The 23,672-nt window shown below is 43.1% G+C and overlaps 1 protein-coding gene across 3 annotated transcripts in view; it reads right to left on the reverse strand.

Annotated features, from left to right (window-relative positions):
• LOC141148661 (neuronal-specific septin-3-like) overlaps positions 1 to 23,672 on the reverse strand; it is a 201,956-nt gene that overhangs the window by 33,994 nt on the left and 144,290 nt on the right. The window contains exon 1 of one of the 3 annotated variants that reach the window (XM_073636294.1): positions 2,067 to 2,321. The exons of 1 other annotated variant lie outside the window; for it this stretch is intronic. The gene's annotated coding sequence lies outside the window, so the exon portion shown is untranslated. Of the gene's footprint in view, positions 1 to 1,494; positions 1,625 to 2,066; positions 2,322 to 23,672 lie in introns of those variants that run through there. One more of the 3 variants, XM_073636295.1, reaches the window with a different exon arrangement.

Consider the following 23,672-nt stretch of genomic DNA (forward strand, 5'->3'; position numbering starts at 1 on the left):
ATCGTGGCAATCTGCCCCCCCCCCCGCGGTTCAAATTGCCTAAGTGTAAATGGGAGGCTTAATTTTCGATAAGCTTTAACATTGTTTAATGTAATTTCAAAAGTTGTTTTCCACCTGTTTAAAGGAAGTGGATGAAAAAGGCACCAAGATGCAACAAAGGATGAAAAAATAAAAAAATAAAAACATATTTTATAAAAAAAAAAAAAAAAAAATGATGCACAGTATTTATTTATAAGCCTTTTCACACATTTTTCCAATGGAATCCATTTATAAAATGTGTGAATCTGTGAAAATGTATAAGCAGATCCCACAGTGTTTTAGCAAACTAGGGCTCGTCACATGTGGCAACCCGTAAATCACTTTTCGGGGGGGGGGGGGGTTGACAGGTGACTGAGAGGTGATATGTCACCTCCCCACTGCCTGTTTTAACCTTAAAAAGGCCAAACCCCCGCCCGTAACCTGGCGGTTGCGGCATGGCATCATTAGCTGCCATATGCACTCCATTAGCTTCATTGGAGGGCAGGTGAGACATCAGGGGTTTAAAAGACCCCTGATGTCTCATTAAAGAGAATCTGTCACCTAAAAAAAAAAAAAAAAGAAATCACATAATATGACGAAAAATTAAGCTGAAATAAAAAAAGTGTAAAAAAATAAAATAACACTCAAGCACTCAACCCCCCCCACCCCAAAAAAAAAAAAAAAAAAAGTTGAGCCCCCCTACCCCACATACACACACATATGAATGTAGATATACGTGTCGGGGGCACCTATGTACAAAAATTTGATTGTCGTGTTACATATTGCTGTGCACGCCAGAATGAGAGCGATAATTCTAGGCCCATTATTCACAGTTAACTCTAAACTGATGACCTGGAGGGGCTTTTAAAACGTTGCCTATAAAAAAAAATACAGGGTACCAAAGTTGGTCACTGTTTCACTGGCGCATTAAGCCTTACCGTGTTGGGTATCTATTTTCTTGGTGCCACCTCATCTTTTATATTCCACAAAAAAAAATTGGGTAATATATTGTGTTTGTGTGTCCTACAATTTTAGTGCATTTTTTTTTTTTTACCAAAAATGTTAAATTTCATAAACCGTTGCGCTAACATCGTGCAACATAAAAAATCAAAACCACCACTATTTTATTCTGCTTTCAGAAAATATATAATGTTTGGGGGGTTTACGTAAATTCCAGGCCTAAAACGATTGTTTTAAAACATGCATGCACAAAAACACTAAAAACAAAGATGGCTCTGGCAGTGACAGGGTCCATGTGTCACGTTCGGTACTGGTAATGCCCAGTGAATGCAACAGATGTTGCGGGTGCGCAACATCCCACCGGTGACATTTGTACAGCCCTGAGTGGCTGCATGTCTTGATAAAACCACGTCTTAACCGCCTGCTTTTCCTGAGAACTGACCGCACGTCTGAATGAGCCCTAAGTGTCATCCAGGTAGGGTTCACAGCTATGTTCATGCCCGGTACCGCGCTTACTTAGGCGTGCTGCGTCCCCGGAGATTGTGTTAAAACACCAGCCAGTACGAGAAACTTCCAAAACTGTTCATAAATGGTCGTGGCGTATCCTGACCAACTGGCGCCGACTGCCCGGTAAGACCCTCCAATATAACCTTCTACTTGCTGCAAATAGACCCGTGTTGGTAAGCCAAAGCACAAAGGCAGCCGCAAAAGTCTTGAAAGGATCAGTCCACTCCTTTGGTGGAGTCCAGATCTTTTAGATGGTGGATGGTTGGCCCACCAACTTCTCCTGGACTCCAATATGGCAATTTCCGTGTTCCCAGGTCCACCACAGGACCAATTTGGCTGCCAGCCTCCAAAAGACTTTTGAGGACCCTGTGAGTGGTCCTCAACATGAACATCTACCAGTAAATATCAGCCTTGAGTGGAGTGACCCTTCAGAATATTCTCGGTCAATCGGAGATGCCGCTCGTACCCCGATAAATTGAAAACGTCTTACGTCCCCCCCTCGGCGGGGTGGTAAAAAACGCGATTCATCTTTATCTCAGGCGTCCATGCCAACGTGCTTCCCTCACTCCCCGCGTACGTACCTGCTAATCACACCGACAGATAGGGGGGAACGGCCGTCCTCCTCAACAACGGCATCCAGCCCCCCCTGGACCCCCCGCGTCTCCGGTGTGCCAGCTCCAGAAAAATCAGGCGATTCCTAAGCAGGGGTGGAGGGGTACGTGCACCTTGTGGCATTCAAAGTGGTCTCTCTCTCTCTTTCTCTCTCTCTCATCCCCGCTCTATTGAAGCCCCCCCACCGGGAGGAGACAACAAAGACAGTCCCTACGTTATAGGCACACGTGACCTGAATTGGAAATAATAACCCTTTAGGAGCCAATGGGGATTCTAAGAGACAGAAGAAAAGGGTCCTCCCCCCCTCCGAAAAGCAACTTTCCAAGGAACTCACCAAGAAAATGCTTGGTAATTATATTAATTACAATCATAGATAATGGGATGGCGGCCAGGTGGTGGCGAGGGGGTCTAAGAGGACGTCGAGGACCCTCCGTTCAATCCATGATCGGTATGGAAGGACTTCCTTCAAGTGGAAGATATTTGATCCGGAATGATCAAGTGGTAGAGGGGGCCTTTAAATTAAAATAACAAAAAAAAAAAAATCTTTAACGGAACTGAACGCACAAACCGCGAAAGTTTACCGAAAAAAGTAGAACTTTGCATTAGTTTACTCTTTAATGTTACAATGGTGCAACAGTAAAGAATAAAAAAAGCAATGGTGTAGTTTTCAAAAAAAAGGCGCCACATTCGTCATTAAAAAACTCCAGTCTGGTAACTTTGCCTAGGCTGAAATGATGTCATCAGTCTGCTGCAGGCAGGATGAAGCATTTCCTCAGTCTCCTTCCACGCAGTGATCAGACTACAACATTGTAACTTTGTAGCAAGTCACCAGGTGCGAGGCTGTAGCAGGGTCTGATCTGTGTCAGACAGGATTTATATGATTGAGTTAAAATGTTATTATTTAACTGCAATATAAGGAGACGACCCTCTGGCCTCTTAGTGTTTTATTATATCTGGCCAATAAGTGCAAAAAAAAAGACTCTTGATCCTGCCAGAAATACAGCGAGCTGATATGTTCCTGTGCTCTCTGCCTGTGTCGACTGTTACCCGTTACATTGTTCCCAGCTATCCCTGTGGACTACAGAACTCCTCCTCTCTAGGATATGGAGATGATCAGAGGTGGGGGTGTTCTGTACTCCAAAAACACTTCCTGTCCTAGAGTGAAAAAACTAAACATGGTACCGTGAGTGTTGTCAGCCTAGGACAGGAAGTGTGTTATTAGTGGGCCACCCTCTAACAGGAAGTTGGGTCAGCAAAAAAACAAAAAAGGGTGACATCTCTTCTGCTCCTCCATTAACATGGTACCATGAGTGTTGTCACCTAGGACAGGAAGTGTGGTATTGGTGGTCCACCCTCTAACAGGAAGTTGGGTCAGCAAAAAAAAAAAAGAAGGGTGACAACTCTGCTGCTCCATTAACATGGTTCAGTGAGTGTTGTCACCCTAGGACAGGAAGTGTGTTATTAGTGGGCCACCCTCTAACAGAAATTTGAGTCAGCAAAAAAAAAGGGTGACAACTCTACTCCTCCATTAACATGGTTCAGTGAGTGTTGTCACCTAGGACAGGAAGTGTGTTATTAGTGGGCCACCCTCTAACAGGAAGTTGGCCATCCAGCTCCCATGGGACACATGCAAGACTCTGAAAACCGCAGGCATGACACTTAAAGGCAGAGGAATGATGGGAATTGTAGTTCCTCTACAGCTGGAAAGTCACGGTTGGGAGATGCTGGCAGGAAGTCAATTTAGAGATTTGGAACAATAGAAGCAACTTTTGTGAGTAAAGAATAAAAAAACTGGAAGAGAATTTTCTTTTAAACCAGAGTTTAGTGTCACTTTAAAAAGGGAATGTAAAGTCTCCAGGTTTTTCACTTTAATGCATTCTGTGCTCCAGAGCCCCCCTTTTTCTTACCTGAGCCCATCTGTTCCAGCAATGTGCATGAGCCCAGCAGCTCCAGCCGCTGTCTCCGTCCTCATTGGATAGATTGATAGCAGCGGGAGCCATTGGCTTCCGCTGCTGTCAATCAAATCCAGTGACACGGGAGCCGCTGTCTGTGTCAATGGACGCTGCAGCAGGACTCATGAGCGTGCCCCAATGGAAAGCGGCTCTCTGTGGGGGCACCCAATGAAGGGAAGACCCAGGAGCGCCGCTGGAGCACCCTAGAAGAGGAGGATCGGGGGTGCTCTGTTCAAAACCCTTACACAGAGGATGTAGACATAACATGTTTGTTACTTTAAAAAAAAATCAAACCTTTTCAATAACTTTAAGGAATACTAAAGATTTAAAGTTGCCCAGATCTAAAGATGATCAGAGGTGGGGGTGTTCTGTAGTTTTAAAGCACTTCCTGTCCTGTGGTGACAACATTCACTGTGCTATGTTTATGGAGGAGCAGTGTTGTCACCCTAGGATAGGTAGTAGTTTAGGACTACAGAACATCTACACTTTAGGTTATAAAAATGATCAGAGGTGGAGGTGTTCTATAGCCCTAAAACACTTCCTATCCTAGGGTGACAACTCTGCTCCTCCATAAAATTGGCACAGTGAGCGTTGTCACCCCAGGACAGGAAGTGTTTTAGGACTACAGAACATCTGCACTTTAGGTTAGAACGCTGATCAGAGGTGGAGGTGTTCTATAGCCCTAAAACACTTCCTGACCGAGGGTGACAACTCTGCTCCTCCATAAACATGGCAGAGTGAACGTTGTCACCCTAGGACAGGAAGTGTTTTAGAACTACAGAACAGCTACTCTTTAGGTTATGAAGATAATGAGAGGTGGAGGTGCTCTGTAGTCCTAAAAGCCTTTTCGTCCAAGGGTGATACCTCTGATACCTCATAATATGAAATATGAAAAATATGAAAGAATACGAAAAATGAAATGGGGGACGCCCTACTGACCACACCCACTTTTAACCACACCCCAATTTTAATCAATGTTTAACCACTTTAAGACCAGGCCTTTTTCTGACATTCGATGTTTAAAAATAAAAATCAGTATATTTTGCTAGAAAATCACTTATATATATTTTTTGTAGCAGAGACCCTAGAGAATAAAATGGCGGTTGTTGCCATATTTTATGTCACACTGTATTTGCGCAACAGTCTTTCAAACGCAATTTTTTTTTCGAAAATATACACTTTAATAAATTAAAATAAATTAATAAATAAAAAAAAAAAAAAAAGTAAAGATTGCACAATTTTTTTGTATATTGTGAAAGATGATGTTACGCCGAGTAAATAGATACCTAACATGTCATGCTTTAAATTGCGCCCGCTCGTGGAATGGCGATAAACAACAGTACCTAAAAATCTCCATAGGCGACAAATTACATTTTTTTTTTACAGGTTACCTGTTTGAAGTTACAAAGGAGGTCTTGTTCTAGAATTATTGCTCTTGCACTAACGCTCGCGGCGATACCTCACATGTGTGGTTTGAACACGGTTCACTTATGTGGGCGCGACTTACGTATGCGCTTGCTTCTGCGCCTGAGCTCAGAGGGATAGGGCGCTTTCATTTATTTATTTTTTTTCTTATTTATTTTACTTTTTATTTTTAATTTTTACACTGTCCCTTTAATTTTTTTTTTTTTATCACTTTTATTCCTATTACAAAGAATGTAAACATCCCTTGTAATAGAAAAAAACATGACAGGACCTCTTTATTGAGAGATCTGGGGTCAAAAAGACCTCGGATCTCTACTTTACCTTTTAAAAGAAAAAAAAAATCCTGTCTGTCTGCCCAAGAACAGGAAGTGATGTCAGACGACGCTCTGGTCCTCCAAGGGCATAGAGCAGAGTGAAGGCTATCTTGCCCTCACTCGACTTCCTGCCTAGCCATTGGATGCACCGCATTGGTTCCGGGCTTACCGACAGCTCTGGTAAGCTTAGAAACCATCGAGAAGCGGCGGGAGGGAGGGGCCTATAAAAGTGATCTTGTGGTGAATCTGCTGCTGCCATAACCACGGTATTCAACTGTAAAGTCATGACGTACATTTTACAGTTAGGTGCTCGTCAAGTGGTAAACAATATTAGTGCCTGTAAGGGTAACCTGCCTGGCCTTACGGTTAAAAAGTCAAATCAGTGTGACCGTATGTGAGTATGATTAGAGCTTCCTCCCTCCTTCTCAGGCTTCCTGGGTCCTGGGGTTGCCTTCCAGGGATGCTTTGTATCCGGGGACAGCCTCCTAGGGTTGCCACCTGTCCAGGATTCACCCGGACAGTTCAGGTTTGGAATCATGTTTGACAGTTTGAAACCCGGACACATTATTCAGACTGGACTATGGCCTCCAAGCAGGGTTGCTGGCTGCAGTTGTCTAAGCTGAGAGTGTCTGTTACACTCTCTTTCACACTGCCCAAAGCCAACACTAACAACCCCCCCACATACAGACAGGAGAGGGGAGAGAGGGCTTGATCTGATCCTCTTCCTCCCACCCCTACCCCTCTGTGTCTGCCCACACTCCATTCCCCGGTGCTGTGCCTCAGAAAAGGAAAGCGGGGGCTGGAAATTTGAAGTCCAGCAGCCTCAGATACATCTGGATGAGAGGTGCTGACTGCCAAGGGGTGAGTGAGCTCACCATCCATCCCTGTTTGTGACTGAAGTCTCCCCCCTTCTCTCTACTGCCTCTGAGTGAGTACACTAAGGTAAATCAGGGTTCTCAGAGCACCCCTTACATCAGAGTTCCCCTTTACACCAGAGGCCACAGTGTTCCCCCTTACATCGGAGTCCTCTCCGTACATCAGAGTTCTCAGTGTTCCCCCTTAGATTAGGGTCCCCAGAGCATCACTTATGTTAAAGTCCCCAGAATTATCCCTTACATCAGAGTCTGCAGAGTCCCCCCCTTACATCAGAGTCTGCAGAGTCCTGCCTTACATCAGAGTCTTGCCTTACATCAGAGTCTGCAGAGTCCTGCCTTATATCAGAGTCTGCAGCGTCCTGCCTTACATCAGAGTCCCCAGAGTTCTCTCTTACATCAGAGTCTGCAGAGTCCTGCCTTACATCAGAGTCTGCAGAGTCCGGCTTTACATCAGAGTCTTGCCTTACAACAGAGTCTGCAGAGTCCCCCCTTACAATGTAAGGGAACTCTGTGGATTCAGATGTAAAAGGGGAACTCTGTTGACTCTGATGTAAAGGGGGACTCTTGTGATTAACTTCATATGATCAGAAATGTTATTTATTGCAAAATCTATGTATAGTTTATACTATAAAAAAATTGCAGTGCGCCGCTAAAGTGTTCGGGTTTGACTTGAAGAAAAGGTGGCAACCCTTCAGCCTCCTGAAAGTGGGGTCTGTCCCTGGAAACCGGGGACTTCTGGTCACCCTGATAAAATACAGAGACGGTCTTCCTTCTAGGACAGGAAGTGTGTTACCAGGTGAGAAGAAAAAGAAAAGGAATGTAGGCACCACATCTAAGGACTGGTGATCTGAAATATACGAGATCTCCCGTTTGGGGGTTAGAAATCCGTTATGAATCCAATGTTTATCTACAGTCTTAGGTAGGTAGGATTGTGGAGGAGAGGCGTTCTCCACCCAATAGCAATCCGGATGTGACGGCAGAGTTTAGAAGACGCAGGTTTTATATTTGATTTATTTAGAAATGAGGTCACCGCTTATGAGGAACGTCACAAACACTGACCCGCAGAGCTCACACTCTCTCTAAGGACGCACACATCGGCCAGTTTACCACTCCCTGCAACTCCGCCCCATAAGGACTCACAAAGTCCAGGATTCCTCCATTCCAATCTGAGCGTGGTCCCGGGAGAGAGGCTTTCCACATGCAGCAGTTCAATCATGATGCCACCCGTCTGTCACATTGATGGTGGGTAAAGCCACGCCAAGTAATTATCTGCAACCTCCAGGACACAGAGCTCCTAACTCCATGCAGCTGTCTGTTACATCGCCAGAAATGAACAAGATATGGCTGATTTTCCACTGCTGACCAATATGGCTGATTTTCCACTGCTGACTGCTCAGGACTATAGAGATGAAAAGATATTTTTGAAGTACAACAATGAAATACAGGGCAGGAAGTTTGAAGAGTTTGCAAGAAGACTACGGGGCCCATTTATAGATCTGGTATTCATCACACATGGGGAATCTTCCAGGTCCAGTGATTCATTCTTCACCGGGGAATGCTTGGTGAAAGTCACATTCACTGCTTTATAAATAGGACCCTAAGTGTACTTATCTGCTAACCACCCACGGGGACACTTACCCACCAGTCCTTTGGCAGCAGACCATGCGTCAGATCACAGGAGCCGTAAAGTTTATGAACTTTGTGCTTTTTTTATTTTCTTACAGGTCACATGATGGTAATAATAAGTAATAAGATAGAGAACTGTCATAGCTATAGTTCAACCAGGAATATCTATATTTTTGTCTATAGACGATTATATATATATATATATATATATATATATATATATATGTGTATATGTGTGGTCTTTTCTTCAAACTAGCTTTTGTGTCTTCAAGACAGCAAATGGGGGAAAAAGATATAAGAAAATAGATACATTTAATTGCATATAATTAATATATAGATGAATTAATACATATCATTTATATAATAAAATAAAAGTGTTATTACATTTTTTAATAAATATTACGTATTAATATATATATTATTTCTATTTAATTATTAATAAATATAATTGTAGTCTTTTTATATAGAGAAAACATATATAAATATTTTATACAAATAAACTGTACATACAGTATTTATTTTATTTATATATACATATATATATATAGATATATATATCTATATAGATATATATATATATATAGATATCTATATACATATATAGATATATGTGTATAGATATATATATATATATATGTATATATATGTATATATAAATAAAATAAATACTATATGTACAGTTTATATGTATAAAATATTTATATATGTTTTCTCTATATAAAAAGACTACAATTATATTTAATAATAATTAAATAGAAATAATATATATATATTAATACGTAATTTTTTTTTTTTTTTTTTTTTTTAATAACTCTTTTTTTTTTGTTATATAAATGATATGTATTCATTCATCTATATATTAATTATATGTAATTAAATGTATCTATTTTCTTATATCTTTTTTTTATATTTCTCAGTGTCCCGTTGTAGGAATACACAGCACATGGGGAAGAATATTCCTCCAAGGGGACACCGGAAAAATAAAACAAAATATATAAATAAAAAAAATACAAAAATAAATATATATATATAGATAATAAAAACGATAGGACCGATGCTTTGTTGGAATATTTCTTTACTTGAAGTTTCCAAAAGACATGAAAAGTGCAAACATGCACTGCTGCTTGCACGTTTGCACTTTTCATGTCTTTTGGAAACTTCAAGTAAAGAAATAGTCCAACAAAGCATCGGTCCCATTGTTTTTATTATCTATTTATGGTGGAAGATTGGGAGTCCACCGTGACTGTGCTTAGATTAATCAGAGGATTAAGAAAAGAAGGTAACCCACCTATTGACTGGTATATATATATATATATATATATATATATATATATAGATATATATCTATATATCTATATAGATATATATATCTATATAGATATATAGATATATCTATATAGATATATAGATATATCTATATATATAGATATGTATTTATTTATTATTTATTTAATTTTATTTTTTTCAGTGTCCCCTTGGAGGAATATTCTTCCACATGTGCTGTCTTGGGGACATAGAAACATAGAAAAGTGATGGCAGAAAAAGTCAGAGTAGTCCATCGAGTCTGCCCATTTTTTTTCTTTATTTGTTGTTTTTTTTTTTTGTTTTTTTTTTCCCCCATTAACTTTGTTGACTGAATAGATCTAGGTTTGTCCAAAACATGTTTGAAGCAATTTACCGTTGACTGTCTCACTAGCTCTGCTGGTAGTTTATTCCAAGCATCTACCCTTTCAGGAAAATAATACTTTCTATAATTAGTTTTGAACTTTCCTCCAGCTAGTTTGAGGTCATGTCCCCGTGTTCTTGATTTTTGGTTTCATAATGAAAAAACTTCCTGAACCCTATTCACCCCCTTCACAAATTGGTGTTCGTTTTTTACCGCAGTGAGAAAATCTTTAAAGGAGCGGGATGGAATTTTTTTTTTTTTTCAGGTAAGTTAATTTGTTCCGAAACTGAATGTTAAAAGAAAATGAAAAATTGTAGTATTTCTGAATGCCATAGGTCAAGCCATCAAATGTCCTTAGAATTTTGGTACAAACATTTGTTCGAATACCTACTAGTGTGTGGCCAGCTTTAGATGGTTGTCACCAGACGAGGTATTCCCCTCTGGAGGACTTGCCATGGTTTTCCTGTTCCATGATCATAGTCACCAGTACAGAGAGGCTGAAGATGGGACCACAGGAAGTCTCCGCTCCTGAGCCTCGAACATATGGTGGTGTCTTGAAGGACAGGTGGAGGCCACATGAAGCTCGCCCACAATCCTGATGAAGATTCTGTTGCCAAAAACCAGCCTCACATTGATGGCGTCAGCATTTTGGTTAAACTTTAATATTCCAAACATGTACACAAGACACCCCCATCTGACGCATTTGACAGAGAGGTCCATGACTAAGCCCTTTCTATGTGAAACGCGTTGGGTGAGGGAATTAATAACACATGTCAACGAACAAAGGAAACGCACATTGACACGTGACAACCCACCTGTCTAATGGTGGCCATACACAGCTTCAATGTCATTATCCGATCAATGCGCAATTCGATAATAATGATGGAATCAGAAACAGATCAGTAGCTGAAACCTCCCTTCCAAGTGATTTATATAAAAAAATCGATTAAACTGAGTTGATCGGCCAGTGTGTGAAATTAATAATCGCTGTGCATCAAGTGGCATTGATGCGCCAAGATTGGATTATGAGGTTGCCGATTGGAAACAGAGATACGATGGGCAACTTACAATCATATCTTCAAACTACTGATTGACCTATCGGGAGTTATTGATCGGAAAAGAAATTGATCAATTATTGTGTGTATGGCCATAAGGTTACAAAAAGACGCACCTCTAGGCACATACATAGATCTGAATGGGCCCTATAACTTTGTGAATGGAGCCCCTTGTGTGGCATCAGCTGGAGGTAAGACAGTTGCCCAATGTCGATCTTCAGGTGACCTTCCACCTCTGACCCCCCCCATGACCGCTGGGGGAGGTAGGGGGGCATTCCTACCAGCCATGTCCATGCAGCAGGTTTGGTGGCCTTTGGAGATGCTGGCATCTCCTGCAGTCTCTTTGCAGCCACTTCCTGCCTACATACACTGCAGTGATGTCTGTATGGCATTTCCCAGGGCAGGTCTCCTGAGGCTGACAACAGTGGATCATCCCTGTATATTGTGTGCTGAAACAGCCACTTGGGCATCCCATGTGACAACGCAGAGCACAATTGACAGACAGGGACAGACTGTTGCCACCCTATAACAGGAATGGCGAGTATTATTCGAATTAAATCTGCAGATTTAAACAATTAGAAGAGACTTCTTAAATGACATGAGCGATGGCTTGTGGTGTGGCAGCCATCACTGGGGTGGGGGAAGTTTGCCTGGCTGTGCCTGCGAGGTTTCCACCAGCTGTGATTGAAGACGCATTTAAATACACAGCCCCGTCCTATCCCAGCAACCTGCCTTCATTCACTATCCAGCCTATTCACAGGATGGAGCGGCCTTCCCTACACACACAAAGGAGGGAGCGGGCTCCGGGGGCCAGGGGCCAGGCTTTGTATGAACTGCCAGGACAATGGTATGATCTGAGCGGGAGGGAGAGAGCAGAGGAAGGGGGACAAAGGACAGAGGAAGTGATAAAAAAGGGAACTAACCCAACAATCACTTCTTACTGTAATCACAAACTTTTATATCATATATATATATATAGATTCTTTTATATAGTATAGAGAGATACTTTTATATCATATATAGAGATACTTTTATATCATATATAGAGATACTTTTATATCATATATAGAGATACTTTTATATAGTATATAGAGAAACTTTTTATATAGTATATATCCTGTAGATACTTTTATATAGTGTATATATACTTTTATAATACAGATAGATAGATAGATAGATAGATAGATAGATAGATAGATAGATAGATAGATAGATAGATAGATAGATAGATAGAATTTGATATAGTATAATATAAAAGTATCTCTAAACATACCATATAAAAAGTATCTCTATAGACTATATAAAATTATATCTATATATAGTATTTATATAAAAGTATTTATATACTATTGATAGATTCTTTTATATAGTCTATAGAGATACTTTTAAAATATATATATATATACACATACAGTATCTCACAAAAGTGAGTACACTCCTCACATTTTTGTAAATATTTTATTATATCTTTTCATGTGACAACACTGAAGAAATGACACTTTGCTACAATGTGAAGTAGTGAGTGTACAGCTTGTATAACAAAGTAAATTTGATGTCCCCTCAAAATAACTCAACACACAGCCATTAATGTCTAAACCGCTGGCAACAAAAGTGAGTACACCCCTAAGTGAAAATGTCCAAATTGGGCCCACAGTGTCAATATTTTGCGTGGCAACCATTATTTTCCAGCACTGCCTTAACCCTCTTGGGCATGGAGTTCACCAGAGCTTCACAGGTTGTCCCTGGAGTCCTCTTCTACTTCTCCATGAGGACATCACGGAGCTGGTGGATGTTAGAGACCTTGCGCTCCTCCACCTTCTGTTTGAGGATGCACCACAGATGCTCAATAGGGTTTAGGTCTGGAGACATGCTTGGCCAGTCCATCACCTTTACCCTCAGCTTCTTTAGCAAGGCAGTGGTCATCTTGGAGGTGTGTTTGGGGTCGTTATCATGTTGGAATACTGCCCTACGGCCCAGTCTCCGGGGGGGGGGGGGGGATCATGCTCTGCTTCAGTATGTCACAGTACATGTTGGCATTCATGGTTCCCTCAATGAACTGTAGCTCCCCAGTGCCGGCAACACTCACGCAGCCCCAGACCATGACACTCCCACCACCATGCTTGACTGTAGACAAGACACACTTGTCTTTGTACTCCTCACCTGGTTGCCGCCACACACGCATGACACCATCTGAACCAAATAAGTTTATCTTGGTCTCATCAGACCACAGGACATGGTTCCAGTAATCTATGTCCTTAGTCTGCTTGTCTTCAGAAAACTGTTTGTGGGCTTTCTTGCGCATCATCTCTAGAAGAGGCTTCCTTCTGGGATGACAGTCATGCAGACCAATTTGATGCAGTGTGCAGTGTATGGTCTAAGCATTGACAGGCTGACCCTCCACCCCTTCAACCTCTGCAGCAATGCTGGCAGCACTCATACGTCTATTTCCCAAAGACAACCTCTGGATATGACGCTGAGCACGTGCACTCAACTTCTTTGGTCGACCATGGTGAGGCCTGTTCTGAGTGGAACCTGACCTGTTAAACCGCTGTATGGTCTTGGCCACTGTCCTGCAGCTCAATTTCAGGGTCTTGGCAATCTTCTTATAGCCTAGGCCATCTTTGTGTAGAGCAACAATTCTTTTTTTCAGATCCTCAGAGAGTTATTTGCCATGAGGTGCCATGTTGAAGTTCAAGTGACCAGTATGAGAGAGTGAGAGCGATAACACCAAATTTAACACACCTGCTCCCTATTCACACCTGAGACCTTGTAACATTAACGAGTCACATGACACTGGGGAGGGAAATGGCTAATTGGGCCCAATTCTGCAGTGTTTCTTCAGTGTTGTCACATGAAAAGATATAATAAAATATTTACAAAAATGTGAGGGGTGTACTCACTTTTGTGATATACTATATATATATATATATATATATATATATATATATATATATATATATATATATATAGTGGGGACGGAAAGTATTCAGACCCCATTACATTTTTCACTCTTTGATATATTGCAGCCATTTGCTAAAATCATTTAAGTTCATTTTTTTCCTCATTAATGTACACACAGCACCCCATATTGACAGAAAAACACAGAATTGTTGACATTTTTGCAGATTTATTAACCACTTCGCGCCCGCGCTATAGCCGAAAGACGGCTGCAGCGCGGACGCTATCTGCCGGGAGGGCGTCCCTGGACGTCCTCCTGTTTACTTCCGCGTTGCGCGCTCCCGCGGGCGCGCATCGGGGAAGTTTTGTGCTGGCCGTGTCCCTTGGACACAGCCAGTCACAGATCGCTGAAAACGGCCAATCATAGCGGCCGTTTTCAGCGCGATCGCTCTGCCAATGAGAGATGATCTCAAATGTAAACATTTGAGATCATCTCTCATTGCCGGCTCTCCCTCCTCACACAGAGACAGCGTGTGAGGAGGGAGAGCGATCTGTGTTACTGTTACTGAGCCTACTGTGAGTTACTGTGAGTAAAACACACACACTGTGCCAACATATCTGCCAGTGCCATCTGCCAGTGCCATCTGCCATCTGCCAGTGCCATCTGCCAGTGCCATCTGCCAGTGCCATCTGCCAGTGCCATCTGCCAGTGCCATCTGCCCGTGCCATCTGCCTGTGCCATCTGCCAGTGCCAGTGCCATCTGCCAGTGCCAGTACCTCTGTCAGTCCCATCTGTCAGTCCCATCTGTCAGTCAGATCTGCCCGTGCCATCTGCCTGTGCCATCTGCCTGTGCCATCTGCCCGTGCCATCTGCCCGTGCCATCTGCCAGTGCCATCTGCCAGTGCCAGTGCCATCTGCCAGTGCCAGTGCCTCTGTCAGTCCCATCTGTCAGTCAGATCTGCCCGTGCCATCTGCCCGTGCCATCTGCCCGTGCCATCTGCCAGTGCCATCTGCCAGTGCCAGTGCCATCTGCCTGTGCCATCTGCCAGTGCCATCTGCCAGTGCCATCTGCCAGTGCCATCTGCCTGAGCCACCTGCCAGTGCCATCTGCCAGTGCCTCTGTCAGTCCCATCTGTCAGTCAGATCTGCCAGTGCCATCTGCCAGTGCCATCTGCCAGTACCATCTGCCAGTGCCACCTGCCGTCAGTGCCACCTGCCATCAGTGCCACCTGCCGTCAGTTCCACCTGCCGTCAGTTCCACCTGCCGTCAGTGCTACCTGTCAGTGCTACCTGTCAGTGCTACCTGTCAATACCATCTGTCAGTACCACCCGTCAGTGCACGTGCTATCTGTTATCAGTGTCACCAGTGCCACGTAAGAGTGCCAGCTATCATCAGTGCCTTCTGTCATCACCAACAATGGCTAGAAGAGTATATTCAGCTGAGGAGGCGTACAGTATTCTTGCGGGCGACGAGAGCAACGGGGAGCTCTCCGCTTCTGATTCCTCCTCATTTTCCGACTCTGAGTCTGACGTGGACTACGAGCCTGTCCTAACCAGTGGTACACTGACAGCCTCAGAGGAGGATGAGAGTCCGCCCGCCAGACGAAGGCGTACTGGTGAGGAGGCAGTGCCATCCACCAGCACCGCAGTGCCATCCACCAGCACCGCGGTGCCATCCACCAGCACCGCAGTACCTCGGCAAAGGCCACGTACCAGTGGGGTGTCACCTCAGGCCCAAAGGGTTAGGTCCCATGCCAGCCTTCCCTATTCCCTTCAAAACCCCTTGTGGCTGCCACCCAATTCAGGGGAAGCTAACGTTCCCCCTTTCACTGCCCAGCCAGGAGTCCAGGTGGACACAGAAAATTTTTCCCCGATAGACTTTTTCCACCTTATTTTTACTGAGGACATGCTTGCATCTATTGTTGCCCAGTGCAACCTATATGCCCAACAATTTATTGCAAGCAACCCAACGTCCTCTTATGCCCGTCCCTACGAATGGAGAGCCCTAACAGTGGAGGAGTTTAAAATTTTTTTGGGCCTCACGTTCTGTATGGGACTAAACAGAAAAAATCAAATACGTTCGTATTGGTCTACCCTCCCCATCTACCACATGCCCATCTTTTCCTCAATAATGCCCAGGACCAGATATCTCATGATTATGAGATTCCTTCACTATAACGACAATACCCAGTGCCCTCCTCGAAATCACCCAAATTTTGACAAGCTTTTTAAAATTCGCCCCCTAATAAATTATTTTTCAGAAATCTTCCCCCAGTTGTTTACCCCAGGACAACACATATGTGTGGATGAGTCCCTTATCAAATTTTCTGGCAGGCTGGGCTTGAAACAATTTATTCCCACCAAAAGGGCCCGCTATGGGGTGAAGATGTACAAGTTGTGCGATCGTGCTACAGGGTATACCTATGCCTTCATGGTATACGAAGGGAAGGACACCCAGCTACATCCCCCTAATTGCCCAGAATATATCGGATCGAGTGGGAAAGTTGTTTGGCAACTCATAAACCCACTTCTGGAGAAAGGCTACCATCTATATGTGGACAATTTTTATTCTAGTCTGCCCCTGTTCCGAAACCTTCATAGCAAGAAGACTCCAGCATGCGGCACCGTAAGGACGAATCGGAAGGGCTTTCCTCAAAGCCTCGTCAACAAAAAGTTAAGAAGAGGGGAGGCGGCGAGCTTACGGAATGAGGAAATTCTGGCTGTGAAGTGGAGGGACAGAAGGGATGTCTACATGCTTTCTTCAATCCACAACAACACATTTGTTGAGATCAGCAGGAGGAATGGCCCAATTCAAAAGCCGACGTGCATCTATGAATACAACATGTATATGGGGGGTGTCGACTTCAACGACCAGATGCTCGAGCCCTACCTTTCTACCAGAAGAACATTCCAGTGGTACAAAAAAGTTTCGATTTATTTATTTAATTTGGCCATTTACAACACCTATGTAATTTATCGCAACTCCACCGACAGACCCAAACCCTTCCTTGGCTACCAGGAGGAAATCACCACTGCCCTTATATACCCGAACGGCCCACCAGAAAACATTAGATCCGATGTAATTAGTAGACTCTCTGAACGCCACTTTCCCGATAAAATCCCTCCCAGACCAACAGGCCAAAAACGACAAAAAAAATGCCGGGTGTGCTCCAAACGAGGGGTGAGAAGAGACACCACTTATCATTGTGCCCAATGTCCTTCCCAACCAGGCCTCTGCATAGTTGACTGTTTCCGCCGTTACCATACTTCACTAAATTATTAGTGAAGTATGGTAAACATAACACTCACTTCCTGCCTTCACACCCCTTATGCCTCTGCTTGCTCTGTAACTGACCCTGGCTTGTTATTCAACCATGCTTCTGCCTACCGATTCTGTTTATATCTCTGCCTGATCTGGAACTGACCCTGGACTGTTATTCGACCATGCTTCTGCCTACCGATTCTGTTTATATCTCTGCCTGATCTGGAACTGACCCTGGACTGTTATTCGACCACGCTTCTGCCTACCGATTCTGTACATACCTCTGCCTGATCTGGAACCGACCCTGGACTGTTTGACCATGCCTCTTGCCTGCCTCTTGGACTGATCTTGTACCCTGCCAGTGGACTAGTGGGATTCAGAACACAGGGGTCTCACATATGTGAGGGGCTCCAGAATTGTTTTTCTGGATGAAGAAAACAATTTCATTTGTTTTCTCATTCCTAGATTAGGGTCTGGAGACTCGGAGGCTTCAAAGAGATTTGGGTGGGAGAAGCCTCTACCCCTGTCCCCATTCTGTCCTGAACGAGGCCCTACGTCTCCCTGCTGCCTGTAGGACCTATGCCATCATGCCTCTGCCTGTCGCATGAACTGACCACACCACATGGACCTGCCTACTACCAGGACCAATATATTGGCACTGCTGACAATCTCTGCCTGCACTGACCCTGGACTATATATGGACAGTATCCCTGCCTGCTGCCTGTACTGACTATGGACAGGATTCCTGCCTGTTGCCTGGAAGATTGCGTTTGCTTTTGCTGACCAAGTCCCTGTCTGCTGCCTGGACCAGTGCTATCCTCCTGTGTACAACTGCGCTATTACAACCACAGGTAATCTTTTGTTTACTCTTTGCTCAGCATAATGTATTTTGGGGTGTAATTCTTGGTATGTGAATGCTATGTGTCCATAGAACACCTGATGGTGTTCCTTGCATGTTGGGCCTCTGTATGTGGCCAGGCTGTGTAAAAGTCTCACACATGTTGTATCGCCGTACTCAGGAGGAGTAGCAGAATGTATTTTGGGGTGTCATTTTTGCTATGTACATGCTATGTGTTGGAAATATCTTATAAATGCACAACTTTGCGTAAAAAAAATGCGTTTATTTTTTTTCCACATTTTCCAAAAACTTTTGGAAAAAAAATGAACCGTTCAAAAGACTCATTATGCCTCATAGATTATACGTTGGGGTGTTAGCTTTCCAAAATGGGGTCACTTTGTGGGCGTTTCCATTGTCCTGGTGCTCCAGGGCCTTCAAAATTGTAATAGGTGGTTGAGAAATGAGATGTGTAATTTATGCTCCTAGAATGCCTGATGGTGCTATTTCAATATTGGGCCTCTGTATGTGGCCAGGCTGTGTAAAAGTCTCACACATTTGGTATCGAAATACTCAGGAGGAGTAGCAGAATGTATTTTGGGGTGTCATTTTTGCTATGTACATGCTATGTGTTGGAAATATCTTATAAATGCACAACTTTGCGTAAAAAAAATGCGTTTTCATTTTTTTTCCACATTTTCCAAAAACTTTTGGAAAAAAATGAACCGTTCAAAAGACTCACTATGCCTCATAGATTATACGTTGGGGTGTTAGCTTTCCAAAATGGGGTCACTTTGTGGGCGTTTCCATTGTCCTGGTGCTCCAGGGCCTTCAAAGGTGTAATAGGTGGTTGAGAAATGAGATGTGTAATTTATGCTCCTAGAACGCCTGATGGTGCTATTTCAATATTGGGCCTCTGTATGTGGCCAGGCTGTATAAAAGTCTCACACATGTGGTATCGAAATACTCAGGAGGAGTAGCAGAATGTATTTTGGGGTGTCATTTTTGCTATGTACATGCTATGTGTTGGAAATATCTTATAAATGCACAACTTTGCGTAAAAAAAAATGCGTTTTCATTTTTTTGCCACATTTCCCAAAAACTTTTGGAAAAAAATGAACCGTTCAAAAGACTTATTATGCCTCATAGATTATACGTTGGGGTGTTAGCTTTCCAAAATGGGGTCACTTTGTGGGCGTTTCCATTGTCCTGGTGCTCCAGGGCCTTCAAAGGTGTAATAGGTGGTTGAGAAATGAGATGTGTAATTTATGCTTCTAGAACGCCTGATGGTGCTATTTCAATATTGGGCCTCTGTATGTGGCCAGGCTGTGTAAAAGTCTCACACATTTGGTATCGAAATACTCAGGAGTAGCAGCAGAATGTATTTTGGGGAGTCATTTGTGGTATACACATGCCATGTGAGAGAAATAACCTATTACAATGATAATTTTGTGGAAAAAAAAAAAAAAAAAAAAAAATCTTCATTTTGCAAAGAATTGTGGGAAAAAAATGACAACATCAAAAACCTCACAATGCATCTTACTGAATACCTTGGAATGTCTACTTTCAAAAAAGGGGTCATTTGGGGGGTATTTGTACTTACCTGACTTGTTCGGGTCGCAAGAAATGAGATAGGCCGTCAGTACATCAGGTGTGATCAATTTTTTATGATTTGCACCATAACTTGTAAACTCTCTAACTTTCACAGAGACCAAATAATATTCACTAATTTGGGTTATTTTTACTAAAGATATGTAGCAGTATAAATTGTGGCCAAAATTTATGAAGAAAAATTACTAATTTGCAAAATTTTATCACAGAAACTAAGAAAAATTCGTTTTTTTTCAAAATTTTCGGTCTTTTTTCATTTATAGCGCAAAAAATAAAAAACCCAGAGGTGATCAAATACCACCAAAAGAAAGCTCTATTTGTATGAAAAAAAGGACAAAAAATTCATTTGGGTACAGTGTTGCATGACTGAGTAATTGTCATTCAAAGTGTGACAGCGCTGAAAGCTGAAAATTGGTCTGGGCAGGAGGGGGGTTTAAGTGCCCAGTAAGCAAGTGGTTAAAAAAGAAAAACTGAAATATCACATGGTCCTAAGTATTCAGACCCTTTGCTGTGACACTCATATATTTAACTCAGGTGCTGTCCATTTCTTCTGATCATCCTTGAGATGGTTCTACATCTTCATTTGAGTCCAGCTGTGTTTGATTATAATGATTGGACTTGATTAGGAAAGCCACACACCTGTCTATATAAGACCTTACAGCTCACAGTGCATGTCAGAGCAAATGAGAATCATGAGGTCAAAGGAACTGCCTGAAGAGTTCAGAGACAGAATTGTGGCAAAGCACAGATCTTGCCAAGGTTACACAAAAATTTCTGCTGCACTTAAGGTTCCCAAGAGCACAGTGGCCTCCTTAATCCTTAAATGGAAGACGTTTGGGATGACCAGAACCCTTCCTAGAGCTGGCCGTCCGGCCAAACTGAGCTATCGGGGGAGAAGAGCCTTGGTGAGAGAGGTAAAGAAGAACCCAAAGATCACTGTGGCTGAGCTCCAGAGATGCAGTCGGAAGATGGGAGAAAGTTGTAGAAAGTCAACCATCACTGCAGCCCTCTACCAGTCGGGGCTTTTTGGCAGAGTGGCCCGACGGAAGCCTCTCCATGGAGTTTGCTAAAAAAAACACCCGAAGGACTCCAAGATGGTGAGAAATAAGATTTTCTGGTCTGATGAGACCAAGATAGAACTTTTTGGCCTTAATTCTAAGCGGTATGTGTGGAGAAAACCAGGCACTGCTCATCACCTGTCCAATACAGTCCCAACAGTGAAGCATGGTGGTGGCAGCATCATGCAGTGGGGGTGTTTTTCAGCTGCAGGGACAGGGCGACTGGTTGTAATCGAGGAAAAGATGAATGCGACCAAGTACAGGGATATCCTGGATGAAAACCTTCTCCAGAGTGCTCAGGACCTCAGACTGGGCCGAAGGTTTACCTTCCAACAAGACAATGACCCTAAGCACACAGCTAAAATATCAAAGGAGTGGTTTCACAACAACTCCGTGACTGTTCTTGAATGGCCCAGCCAGAGCCCTGACTTAAACCCAATTGAGCATCTCTGGAGAGACCTAAAAATGGCTGTCCACCAACGTTTATCATCCAACCTGACAGAACTGGAGAGGATCTGCAAGGAGGAATGGCAGAGGATCCCCAAATCCAAGTGTGAAAAACTTGTTGCATCTTTCCCAAAAAGACTCATAGCTGTATTAGATCAAAAGGGTGCTTCCACTAAATACTGAGCAAAGGGTCTGAATACTTAGGACCATGTGATATTTCAGTTTTTCTTTTTTAATAAATCTGCAAAAATGTCAACAATTCTGTGTTTTTCTGTTAATATGAGGTGCTGTAAAAAAAAAAAAAAAAAAAAAGGAACTTAAATGATTTTAGCAAATGGCTGCAATATAACAAAGAGTGACAATTTTAAGGGGGTCTGAATACTTTCCGTCCCCACTGTATATATATATATATATATATATATATATATATATATATATATATATACACCCCCTTTTGATTTTGTGTGTGTGTATATATATATATATAAATATATATATATATACACACACACACTTTTTATAGTATATTTAAATACTTTTGTAGAATATATATATATATATATATATATATATATATATATATATATATATATATATATATATATATATATATAGTAACATTTTTTTCGTGTAGCTCACAGCATTCTAGACTGTCCCTGGAAAAAAAAGCCAATTGATGTTACATGTCGGCACTTCTGTAGTAATGAGCCCTGAAGTGACGGATGTTGGTGACAAGGACAGTGAGGGAGACCCCCTGTCTATTCAGATGCAGATGCACTACTGAGAGCCCCCCACCCCCCTCTTACATTACAATACACAATCCAATGACTAATCGGCGCTCTATACGCATCTTCCTCTGTCATGCAATGCTGACACTTCCTCAGCTAACCCATCACCCCCCTGTGACCTTATCCCTTTATTAACCACCAATGGGTGCCATTTAAAAGGGAATATCCACTAAAGTTGACCTAAGACAATTCAATGTGTGTGTGGCCACCATAAGGGACCTGCCGTGGTCCTCATCCACTGGTGATAATAGTGCTAGTACAGTGCTTTAAGCCCTTCACTTTTCTACATTAAAAGGTGGACACTCATGTCCTATCTGCTGAGATATTTCCCAGCACGCTGGAAAATCTTTGTTCTATGATGTGTGCCTTTGACCCCTATTGGCACTATGGAAAAGAACCCAAACAATTACAAGTAATGACTAAATTCGTGACAGTCCGATAATTACAAGCAATGTTCTAAATTCTGTCATCGCTTGTCACTATTAGATCCTTTTTCATAGTGCCAATGGGAGTCAAAAGCGCTCATCATGGAACAAGTGGATTTCTCTGTGGGTGGGACATGATTGTCCACCATTCTATGCAGAAGAGTGAAGGACCTAAAACACTGCACTTACGCTATTATCACAAGTAGATGAGGACCACAACAGGTCCTTTATGGTGGCAACACACGTATTGGACTGTCTACTGCCTTAGTGGATGTTCCCTTGAAATGTTGTGGTTAGTAAATGGATAAGATTATGAAGGGGTTAGCTGAGGAAAGCTATGTCCACACTTTGTATGTGTCTGCAACGCATGCAATATCGCGCATTTACCCAACATGCACAGAAACGTACGGCCAGCCCCACGCATCTGCTAATGCTTCATGCAGCAAAACACATAGTGCCAGAGCACCACGGGGTTCAGGGGCAGCAAGACTTAGCAAAAGGCTTTAGGGACTTCTTTTGCACGTTTCTTGCAAGTAGGGCACCCTTGAAATGAAGGGGCGCACCAACACATGGTGCACGGGACAAGGCCGTCCAGCGCCCAGGGCAAAGATGCCCCACTGCACCCCCCCCCTAACCTTAGGGTTAGGGCCAGGGCGCCCACATCCCTGCAACAAACCATTGCGCCCAGGGCAGCTGTCCCTCCTGCCCACCCCCTGCCCCAGCCCTGCGCACAGGAACACATGCACCCTGCATAGCACCTGCATGGTGTGATCGGAGCCGCAGTGTATGTATTGCATGCCAGAGGCACATGCATATAACGTGCAGACAAGTTCCTTATTCTGGCTATAACCATATCGATTTGAGATCGATCTGGATATGAGCGACCACAAACATGCGATCAGCGGCCGCCCATCCATAAGGGGTGCACAGACACTGCCCACCCCCCATCCATGTGTCTGGCCCCCTGATCTACATACAGGGTGCCAGACTATGGATTCCAATGGGGGGGGGGGGGGGGGTTTCTTTGAAGCACGTGATTAAAACCACCCCCCCCCTTTAGATTGTAAGCTCTACAAGCAGGGCCCTCCTGTCCCTTCTGTATTGAATTGTACTGTAATTGTGCTAACCCCCCCTACATTGTAAAGCACTGCGTAACCTGTTGGCCCTATATAAATGTGTATAATAATATAATAATTAAAACCAGAGGCTAGCGAAGGCTTCAAAAAAAGGGTGGGCTCGGGGCACAGGGCACTGCGCTCCAATCCCACCCAGTTGTCTGACAATAGCGAATGAACATTCGCTATTTTCACACTAAATCTCCTACCCGCCAATCAGGA

This window comes from Aquarana catesbeiana, linkage group LG06 (genome assembly GCF_042186555.1).
Source record: "Aquarana catesbeiana isolate 2022-GZ linkage group LG06, ASM4218655v1, whole genome shotgun sequence".
In the NCBI taxonomy this organism is placed as follows: domain Eukaryota; kingdom Metazoa; phylum Chordata; class Amphibia; order Anura; family Ranidae; genus Aquarana; species Aquarana catesbeiana.